We start from the raw sequence: 12,366 nt of genomic DNA, 5'->3' as shown, positions 1-12,366 counted from the left end.
TGACAGACGCAAAAGAATCACTGGATTCTATTCCGACAAGATCGAGAACCGACAGCTGGATAGCCGTGCCGTGACAGGGTGCGTTGAACATTTCCACTGAGAGGATGGGAGGTAGCCATTGACAACGGTGAAACCCTACATACAGCTTGCCATGGAAAGGAGCCTTGCGTGTTTGAAGAAGAAGACAGTAGAAAAGCAGAGGTTCAGAAGACAGAGCATCTCCAAAACCTTAACCTATTCTCCATCACTGCAATTCAAGTACCTGTTTTATGTTCTTTTGCTTTTTACAATCAATCCTGATAATCTTTGATATCCTGACTAAGAGTTACAAGATAACCATAGCTTGCTTCAAGCCGACAATCTCCGTGGGATCGACCCTTACTCACGTAAGGTATTACTTGGACGACCCAGTGCACTTGCTGGTTAGTTGTGCGGGATTGCAAAGTGTGATTGCAATTTCGTGCACCAGATGCCTCAAGGGATGCACTTTCCTCCCAACAACTATTGGGAACAACTCAACACCTCCTTAAAAGATTTGAGCCACAATGTTGAACAATTAAGGGTGGAACATCATGAGCACTCCATCATTCTCCATGAAATAAGAGAAGATCAAAGAGCAATGAGGAAGGAGCAACAAAGGCAAGGAAGGGACATAGAAGAGCTTAAGAACATTGTTGGTCCTTCAAGAAGAAGACGCCACTAAAGGTGGATTCATTCCTTGTTCTTACTTCTTTCTGCTTTTCGGTTTTTTTTATGCTGTGTTTATCTATGTTTTGTGTCTCTACTTCATGATCATTAGTAGTTAGTAACTATGTCTTAAAGCTATGAATAAAATCCATTAATCCTTCACCTCTCTTAAATGAAATATGTTTTAATTCAAAAGAACAAGAAGTACATGAATTTCGAATTTATCCTTGAATTTAGTTTAATTATATTGATGTGGTGACAATACTTTTTGTTTTCTGAATGAATGCTTGAACAGTGCATAATTTTGATCTTGTTGTTTATGAATGTTAAAACTGTTGGCTCTTGAAAGAATGATGAACAAAGAGAAATGTTATTGATGATCTGAAAAATCATGAAATTGATTCTTGAAGCAAGAAAAAGCAGTGAAAAAGAAGAAGCTTGCGAAAAAAAATGGCGAAAAAAAAGAAAAATAGAAAAAAAAGAAAGAAAAAGCAAGCAGAAAAAGCCAATAGCCCTTAAAACCAAAAGGCAAGGGTAAAAAGGATCCAAGGCTTTGAGCATCAATGGATAGGAGGGCCCAAGGAAATAAAATCCAGGCCTAAGTGGCTAAATCAAGCTGTCCCTAACCATGTGCTTGTGTCATGAAGGTCCAAGTGAAAAGCTTGAGACTGAGTGGTTAAAGTCGTGATCCAAAGCAAAAAGAGTGTGCTTAAGAGCTCTGGACACCACTAACTGAGGACTCTAGCAAAGCTGAGTCACAATCTAAAAAGGTTCACCCAGTTATGTGTCTGTGGCATTTATGTATCCGGTGGTAATACTGGAAAACAAAATGCTTAGGGCCACGGCCAAGACTCATAAGTAGCTGTGTTCAAGAATCAACATGCTTAACTAGGAAAGTCAATAACACTATCCGAAATTCTACGTTCCTAGAGAAGCCAATCATTCTGAACTTCAAAGGAAAAAGTGGGATGCCAAAACTGTTCAGAAGCAAAAAGCTACAAGTCCCGCTCATCTAATTATAATTAATATTCATTGATATTCTTGAATTTATAGTATATTCTCTTCTTTTTATCCTAATTGATTTTCAGTTGCTTGGGGACAAGCAACAATTTAAGTTTGGTGTTGTGATGAGCGGATAATTTATATGCTTTTTGGCATTGTTTTTAGGTAGTTTTTAGTAAGTTCAAGCTACTTTTAGGGATGTTTTCATTAGTTTTTATGTTAAATTCACATTTCTGGACTTTACTATGAGTTTGTGTGTTTTTCTGTGATTTCAGGTAATTTCTGGCTGAAATTGAGGGACTTGAGCAAAACTCTGAAAAAGGCTGACAAAAGGATTGCTGATGCTGTTGGAATCTGACCTCCCTGCACTCGAAATGGATTTTCTGGAGCTACAGAACTCCAAATGGCGCTCTCTCAACGGCGTTGGAAAGTAGACATCCAGAGCTTTCCATCAATATATAATAATTCATACTTTATTCGGAAATTGACAACGTAACTTGGCGTTGAACGCCAAGTACATGCTGCTGTCTGGAGTTAAACGCCAGAAACACGTCATGATCCAGAGTTGAACGCCCAAAACACGTTATAACTTGGAGTTCAACTCCAAGAGAAGCCTCAGCTCGTGGATAGATCAAGCTCAGCCCAAGCATACACCAAGTGGGCCCCGGAAGTGGATTTATGCATCAATTACTTATTCATGTAAACCCTAGTAGCTAGTCTAGTATAAATAGGATAATTTACTATTGTATTAGACATATTTTGACAGTTTAATCTCTTGATTGTTTAGCCTTTGATTATTTGGTCTCCTGATCATTCAGGGGGGCTGGCCATTCGGCCATGCCTGAACCTTTCACTTATGTATTTTCAACGGTGGAGTTTCTGCACACCATAGATTAAGGGTATGGAGCTCTGCTGTACCTCAAGTTTCAATACAATTATTATTACTTTCTATTCAATTCTCTTTTATTCTTATTCCAAGATATACGTTGCACAACACTTTGATGAATGTGATGATCCGTGACACTCATCATCATTCTCACCTATGAACGCGCGTGATTGACAACCACTTCCGTTCTACCTTAGGCCGGGCGCATATCTCTTAGATTCCCCAACAGAATTTTCGTGGTATAAGCTAGAATTGATGGCGGCATTCATGAGAATCCGGAAGGTCTAAACCTTGTCTGTGGTATTCCGAGTAGGATTCGGGGATTGAATGACTGTGACGAGCTTCAAACTCCTGAAGGCTGGGCGTGATGACAAATGCAAAAGAATCAAGGGATTCTATTCCAACCTGATTGAGAACCGACAGATGATTAGCCGTGCTGTGACAGAGCATAGGACCATTTTCACTGAGAGGATGGGATGTAGCCATTGACAACGGTGATGCCCTACATACAGCTTGCCATGGAAAGGAGTAAGAAGGATTGGATGAAAGCAATAAGAAAGTAGAGATTCGAAAGGATTCTAGCATCTTCACACGCCTATCTGAAATTCCCACGTTTAATTTACATAAGTATTTCTATCCTATTTTATTTTCTATTTATTATTAATTTTCGAAACCCATAACCATTTAATCTGCCTAACTGAGATTTACAAGGTGACCATAGCTTGCTTCATACCAACAATCTCTGTGGGATCGACCCTTACTCACGTAAGGTATTACTTGGATGACCCAGTACACTTGCTGGTTAAGTTGAACGGAGTTGTGATCATAAATTCCAATAGAGCCAATTTTTAAATCTCATGCAAATACAAAGAAGATCACAATTTCGTCCACCACTTCTTCGTCCATCCTGAAAAGATAAAACGGTAGGGGGTGAGAACCTAACCACACGGTCTCACCACGGAGTTTCAGAATTGTCATAAGAAGATATTGAATAAGAAAACTATTTTCTAACTTAGTGATTATCGTTGTCTTATGTATCTTTTAAAAACCGACGGTTTAACCATCCGAAAATCCAAAAACCTCTTTAAAAAAATTAGTTAATTATCCAGAAATCCAAACTTGCTTTTCTTATAAAAGAATCTTAAAAGTTTCCTAACAGTATGAATGACCAACCTGTTCCAAAGATAGGTTCATTAAGTATATGCTGAACCAGCTTGATATTTCATACTTTACTAAATTTGAATTAGAAACCAACCACGAAATCAATCAATACTATCATCAATTCAACACCAATACTCAATCAACAAAAGTACCACACTAGAGCAAACGCAGACAAAACAGACAAGGAAAGAATAAATATAGATAGCAGTTAATAACAGTTAAGCAATTAGGCAAACCAAAACAAATTCAAACTCAAACAAAGCATGCAAATGCATATGATACATGTCTACCCTATGGCTAATGAGCTCATTTGTCGGTTATACAGCCAACCCGACATGTCCTGGTAACTAACCATTGGACAGAACACCAAACACGGAGTAAGTAGGACATCGCCGCAACCCTTACATCTTACCCGTGTACCCGGAGCAGGGGACAACCTTACCACTTCCTTTTACCCAGGTGGTGTCACAGTTCTCGACCCAGTGCAAGCGACGACAGAACTCAGCCCTTGCATCTTACCTAAAGCCTAGAACTTTTATCCTGAGTAAGTGGATATATAATACCACTGCATCTTACCCGATCTCATATATCTCAATCAAAATTCAATTTCATTTTCAAATTCATTCTCAATATCATTCAATTCAATTTTATAATTCAAACTCAGTTTTCATCATTCTTATTCCTCATTTCTTTTCTGGAGCAAGTGGATAAACACCACTGCCTCTTACCCGGGGTCTCAACTCTTAATCAAATTCACAAATCATCACTTCCACAACCACAATTTATTCTTTACGGAATAACTCAAAATCAAATTACAAGATCCTAAATTAAAATCCAAATCCTTCTAATAAGTATTTCAAACGAAACTTTTGGTTTTATAAAAATTTCAGCAACATTGGTGGCGCACCGATCGTCGGTTAGAAAATTTTCGCACAAAGATTGTGGTTACGTCGATAGTATAGTCCCAACCGACAAAAAACACCCGACCAAAGTTTGGAATAAAAAAGATATCACAATTCATAACCAATATAAACCGAGAGTTTTACTTCCCGCATCGTCTACCAAAGACCTAGTGATCAATGAGTGTGCAATTTAGTTGTGAAGGCAACAACAGTTTCAATAAAGATATAAACAATTAAAAAAATAAAAGAACATTCAAAATTGCAAGTAATGAACTAATAAAGGAATTAAAGAACTAGCTATGTAATATGAACAAGTGAAATGTGAAAGTGATTGATGTATGTATGTGTGTGTGTGATTCAAAACATAAATGAAGTCTTGGCTTGGGATGTGCTAGGGACCTTTCCTTGTTGGAACCACAACTATGACAATTGTAATGGATTAATCTCACTTAGTTAACCATCACATCGGAGAGTAGATCAAGGAGCATAAGTGTTCTTAATCCACAAATCCTATCTCACTTGCTAATTACCTTAGCAACAAGTTAGCTTTAGTGGAAATAAGAACAATTAACAATCCGAGAACTATCATTAAATGTTGGACATTCCTACTCTAAGAACCCAATATTTTCCCCAAGCCAAGAGGTGGAAATTTAGCCCCATAACTAAACTTGACATTTCCACAAACACTAGGTGGGAAAAATGCAAAACATGAGAAAATTGAGAAAATGCTTGAAAATATGAGCATCAAATGATCAAAAGTAACAATAACAACTCAACCAAGCATATAACAATCATCAATAATCAAAGTCAACAACAAGAAATCAAAATTGCAAAAAGTATATATATTAACACTCTAACTTTAATTACAAGAAAGAGTAGAAAAATTGTAACTATAAAGAGTATTAATTATGAGATACTTACAACGGAGGCTAGCACAAAGCAAGATCAAAAATGGAAATGGCACTTGAATTGTAAAACCCTAATATAAACCCTAATGGAGATGAAAGAAAACTTAGAGAAAACTAACAAAAGCCTCCTACTACTACTCTAAAAACTACCCTAATGATATGCTATATTTCCACAAGGTTTTTCCCTTCTAATATGAGCCTTCAGAAGTAGAAATGGGCCTCCAAACCCCTCAAATCGCGAGTCACGTACATTTTTAATGAAGGCATGTGTGGGCACCTGTGCGCACGCACACTTGGGCAAAATCTCAGGCTGTGCGTACGCACAAGGGGTTGTGCGCACACACACTTCGCGATGCTTGTGCGATGCGCCAGACGCTGTGCGCTCGCACACTTGGCTCTGAATTGCTGCCTGTGCGTACGCACAAGAGGCTGTGCGCACGCACAAGAGGCTGTGCGCACGCACACATCAATTTGCACTTCTCCTTTGTTTCTTCATGCTTCCTTCTCCTTGCATGCTCTTCTTCCATTCTCACCATGACATTCCTACCTTATACATCTGAAATCACTCACAAACAACATCAAGGTATTGAATGGAAAGCAAATGGAATAAAATAAGTCAAATTAGGCACAAAAGAGCATATTTTCATAATCAAGCACAATTTAGGAGGAAAGCTTAAAACCATGCTATTTGATGGAATAAGTGTAGGTTTATATGATAAAATCCACTCATTTCTAATAAAAAATTATCGTAAAATATGGATCCATCAGCATCTCCTCTAAAATTCGGACTATGTCACCCTTCAAGGGTCCCTACCAAACCATTTTTTTCTCAAAGATCAGTTCTGATAAATCAAACAACCCAAATCCAATGTTAAAACATTTATAAATCTAAAAGCTAACCAGGTTCAATATCAAAATCATTTCCAACTCTCAATTCATTTACCAATAAATCAAACTAACATTTTCTCAAATTCTTTCCAATGGTTTCAAACGCAAGTCATTCCTTACCTTAAATGTATAAACCAAACTTTCAATAGAAAACCCTTTTCTCGATACATGTAAATATGTAAACCAGATTCTTTTCCAATCATAGAATCATTTTCTCAAAATAAGCCTATGAATCATATTTTTAAATCAAAATCACTTTTCCGTATATTTTTACAAGAACTCGAACAGAACCTCCCTTTAAATTTGACTTTGCCACCCTTACAAACTCCCTCACTTAAATAATTTCTCAAGTCAACAATCAGATCAAAACATCAACATAACCAGAGATTCCAGCATCTATCACAGCCTCAATTCAAACTTAATTCATAGAACTCAACTTATATTCCCAATTCAACAAGTAACACCAAATTTATCACCATTCACCATCACAATACAACCAGCAGCAACTACAACAATATCATCATCAATAATAGAGTCACAATTAACAAATACACATATAGCTAATCCAACCACCCAATCCTTTACAGCACCATCAAACAAACCAAAAATCAATTTCAGCATATTCAAACATACTATCACCAACAATTCTTAACTTCATCAATCTCATAAATTAGTCATACAAAGTATTTATAAATTATTTGCAATTACTCAATAATATTTTAGGTATTCTTAAATAAAAAAACTCTTAATTTTAAAACGAACCCCTTACCTTAAATAGTCAAAACTGAAAGCTATACAGTGCGTCAAAGACCCATTTTTCTCAGCCCGCAACAACGGTAGCCATCAAATACCACATCCAGTCACGATAACTTCGACCCTGAGACATTAATGTTACAAAAACCTCAACAAACTATAACAAAACGCTAATGACAAGGGTTTTAAGGCAAGAACAGCTTACTGTACCAAGCAAGAATCAAGAACTAAGCAGCAGTAGCTCCATCAGTTGATTTTGGCAACACCCGTGCCATACCCGGTAACTAGAACGGCAGCAGAGTATCTCCAACAACCGCATGTAGCTCAGCGGCAACCTTAAACCATAACAACAGAAACTACAACGATAACAAAACTCCTCCCCACTATCACCTTCTCTCTCTTCCCGGTGTCTTCCTCTCCCTCAGTCCAAATCGGCAACAGGCCTGACCCCACGAGCAACGGCGATGGTAGCCGCAGCACGGGACCTCCTCCGCTCCATCGTGTTATGCTCTTCACTTCTGGTTATCTCTTTCGTGTTCGGCGACTGTGCTTCAGCAGCTAGGCGTGGTGGCAGCAACTCCCCCTCCTCTCTTCTCTCTTTCCCATCGCAGCCTCACTCTTGGATCTCTCTCTTCCTCTCTTTTCATCTCTCTGTGTGTGTGTTGGTCTGAACTGTGTGTTAGGTGAGGAGTGGGGTACGAGAGGTGAGTGACGGTGAGGCGGTGGCTAGGTTAGGGTTAGTGTCAATTAGGGTTTGGATTTGGGAATTAGAGTTTAAGTAGAGTATTAATTAAAAATAAAATTTAATTTAATAATAATATCTATAAAAATACTATTTAATTATCAACCTAAAATTTATTTTCAAAAATAATATTCTAGTTCAATAATTAGAGATAATAAAAATTAATTTTTTTATAATCATAAAATAAAGTTAAAAATCTAATTATTCAATTTAAAGCATATAGAATTCTTATTATTATTCAATTATTAAAATTTTAAATCATAAATAAAAAATTTCTTAATTTATATATAAAATTTTTTAAAATATAATCTTAATTAAATATAATAAATTATAAATAAATTATTATTAAATTAAAAAATTCGGGATCTACAGTCGTCGTCGTAGTCGCTTGATAAACCCCATTTGTAGGGTTTATCTTGTATTGATTTTAGGGGATTTTATCACCTTTTACCCACATTTATTCAATAAAATGGCATGGTTTTGTGATTGTCTCCTTATTTGTGCTTAGATGTGAAAACATGCTTTTAGACCCTTAATTTGATGGTTTTAATCCCCCTTTGATTCCACAAGATGCCTTTATATGTTTGTTAGTGATTTCAGATTGAAAAGGCTAGGAATGGATCAAAGGAGTGAAGAGGAAAGCATACAAAGTGGAGAAATCATGAAAAGTCAAAGAAGTTGAACTCGCCCATGGACGCGCGCGCGCACCTGGCGCTTGCGCGCACCTGCGAATCACCCCATGGACGCGTACGCGTGCTGTGCGCGTACGCGTCGGTGCTGGTCTATGATTTTTTAATGAAAACGTGACCAACGAATTCTCAAGGGTTGTGGGGCCCAATCCCAACCAACTTTGGTGCCTAAACTGCTATTTAAAGCCAAGGATTGAAGAGCAAAGGGGGGATTCCAATCATTAACACTCATTAGGATTAGTTTAGAAGTAGTTTCTAGAGAGAGAAGCTCTCTCTTCTCTCTAGAATTAGGATTAGGATTAGGTTTAGTTCTTAGATCTAGGTTTTACTCTTTGCTTTCTTCCACTTCTATCTCTCAATTCTTTGTTGCTACATTCATCTTCTCCTATTCTTTTGTTGTAATTTCCTTTATGTTGCTCTTATGTTTTGTTGTAGATCTACTATTGTTCCTTTCATTTTCTTTCAATTCAATAAGAGGTAATTCATAATAATTGTTCTTCTTTGCTCTTCTATTGTTGATCTCTTGCCTTTGTAGTTAGATCTCTCTTTAATTCTTGTAATTTATGTTGTTTACTTTTAATGCCTTTTATGTGTTTGTTGAAATGCCTCTTCTAGATATAGTATGGATTTTGTTCCTCTTGGCCTAGGTAGAGTAATTAGTGACATTTGAGTTATCTAATTCCTTTGTTGATTGGTAATTGGAGAGATTGCTAATTGGTTTGGAGTGCACTAAAGCTAGTTTTTCCTTGGGAGTAGGCTAGGACTTGTGGCTCAAGTCAATTCATCCACTTGACTTTCCTTTATTTAGTAAGGGTTAACTAAGTGGTAGCAATGAACAATTCTCATCACAATTGAGAAGGATAACTAGGATAGGACTTCTAATTTTCATACCTTGCCAAGAGCCTTTTATAGTTGTTAGTTTATTTCCCTTGCCATTTATAATTCTTGTCTATAATCTCAAAAACCCCAAAATAACTCACGACCAATAACAAGACACTTTATTGTAATTCCTAGGGAGAACGACCCGAGGTTCAATACTTCGGTTTATAAATTTAGGGGTTTGTTACTTGTTACAAATAATCTTTTGTATGAAAGGATTATTGTTGGTTTAGAAACTATACTTGCAACGAGAATTCATTTGTAAAATTCTAAACCGTCAAAAAACCAAATCATCAAAATGGCGCCGTTGCCGGGGAATTGCAATGGTGTTATGTTATTGGTTATTGTATATATGTGAATATTGTGAATAACTTGCTTTTTAGATTGCTTGTTAGTTTTTGCTAGTCTTAGTATTTTGTTTCATTATTTCTTATTAGTTTTTTGTTTCTTATTTTCTCTTGCTACCATGAATTCTCATTTTGGCTATGAGTGTGATTACAATTATGTTGTAGGTGATGAGAGCTACAATGAGGATGTGTATCAAGGATGGGACAATCAAGGGTGGGAAGAGCCATATGCTTATGATCAATCCTCATGGCAACAACCCCCACCAATGCACTATGAAGAAGAGCCATTCTATGATGCATACCAATCCAATGGCTATGGTGAATCACCTTGTGACTTTCAAGAACCACCACCATATGCCTATGAACCATATCCTCAACATAACTCTCAACCATACTCACAAGCCCTTTCTTACCAACCACCTTCATATGACCCTAATCCATATCCATCCTACCAACAACCATATGAGGCATATGAACCACATATAGAGCCACCACCATTCCAACATCAATATTTTCAAGAGCCACCTCCTCCATATTATTACCAAGATGAACCACCTCTAATAAATGAAAATTTCCAACCACAAGATGAATACTACTTTCCACCACAACTTCCCATGGAAGAATACTCATCTCCATCGATCCAAGAGCCACATGATCCTAATCATATAATTCAAGAGGAACAAGAGTAAAGGGATCACCTCAAGGAAGCATTGGATCAATTTCAAGCAACCATGGAGTGTGTTGTGCAACAAGTGGAAAGGATGGAATATATAGAACCACCACAACTCTACCAAGAAGAACCACCTTCCTACTATGAACCCTCCCCCCAATTAGATGAACCCTTCCATCCACCCCAATCTCTAATGGATGAAACCCTTGGTGTTCTTGTTCAAGGGCAAGAAGAGATGAAAAGGGATGTGCAAAATTTCATGGCTGTCTTGGATGCGGTAACAAACCAATTAGCCTCCCAATGCTTAAACACTCAAGGAACTCCCATGGCTACATGTGGAGAATCAAATAAAGAACATAGCATGAAGGAGAGATTGGAAACTCCGGTGGGAAATGATGGAAGTTGCTTTGTATTGGAACAATTGGAGGAAGCTTTAATTGTTGAAGACAAGGAAGAAGTGGTAGAAGACTTAGGAGATGCGGAGCCTCCATGGGAACATAGAGTTGAAGAAAACCCCTCCAAGATGATTGAAATTGATGCTAGGGAGGAAAGTGCACACCTTCCAAGGCATATTCCATATGAAGACTTGGATGGGATAGAGAAAGAATTGAGTTCCCTTGGTGATGAAGATCAAGCATCAAGTCTTAGGGGTGAAGAATCCTTTGAGCATGAAGAACCTTCTCCGGTTGGATTTGAAAGCGTTGAGGAGGTAAATTTTTCTCACCCTCCCTATTATGATTTGAGTAAAGAAAAATGTTTTGATAAAATTGTTGAACAAATGATTGAGATTAAGAGATCTTGTGAAGAGGTGGAAGTCCCTAGAAATAGAAGAACGAGGGTTGGTTATGCTTTGTCAAGATCTTTTGAAGCATCTTTGCCTAGGTTGCCATCTACTCTTTCACTTAAGTGGGTAAAATTCATTTCTATTAGCTTTATTGTCCCACTTGAGTATGGCTTGCTTGAAACGGATGGTCAACTTAGGATGCTTTGTGGGATGAAGCGTAAGCGAAAGATGTTTCGTGGTTGGCGTTGCAAATCAAGGCTCATTATGGTTGATGCATCAAACATGAGATATAAAGGTTGGAGTAGTGCTCAAATAGATGGGTCTAGGAGGATTGTTGGCCACTATATAGAGAATTCACCTTACTCACCACCTGGTTGGACTAATAATGATGACCAACCTCAAGACGGGTGTGAAAACAAAGTGTGGGATCCCGGATTACAAGAAGAGGACCAACTTTGGGAGCCACAAGCTTGTGAAGAACTCCATCAAGACTTGGCTCAATCCATGAAGAATCTTGGGGCACAATGGAGAACCAAACATTGGTGGGAGTTCCAAGATGAATACAAGCACAAGCCACCTTGAGAGGAGCTCCCCATAAGTCCAACTTAAGGACAATAAACAAAAGTGCTAGGTGGGAGGCACCCCACCATGGTAAAATCTTTTCATTTTCTCTTTTGTAAATATTGGTAAAATTAGTTTAATTTCATGTTTAGATTAGTTGGTTGAGTTTATTTGGTAGTTTAGTATGTTAAATAAGGTTTTATGGTGTTTTGGTAGCTGTTTGGAGGTTTAGAATGCTTGGATTGGTGCAAAAAAAAACATAGCAAAAATTTTTTTTGAAAAACAGAGCACCATCCATGCGTACGCGCACTGCGTGCGTACGCGTGCATCAAGCGTTTTGGACCATCCACGCGAGCGCGCCATGCGTGCGTACGCGTGGATTGAGAAGTTCCACCCTCCATGCATTTTTCCAGAGAGTTGTGCCTGCGCCGCGCCAACGTTGTGCCTTTGGCACAAACCTATTTGCGCGCTTGCGCACATGACGTGTACGCGCCACTCTCGGAATAA

This window comes from Arachis stenosperma, chromosome 3 (assembly GCF_014773155.1).
Source record: "Arachis stenosperma cultivar V10309 chromosome 3, arast.V10309.gnm1.PFL2, whole genome shotgun sequence".
NCBI lineage: Eukaryota > Viridiplantae > Streptophyta > Magnoliopsida > Fabales > Fabaceae > Arachis > Arachis stenosperma.
This window is presented reverse-complemented; position numbering follows the sequence as displayed.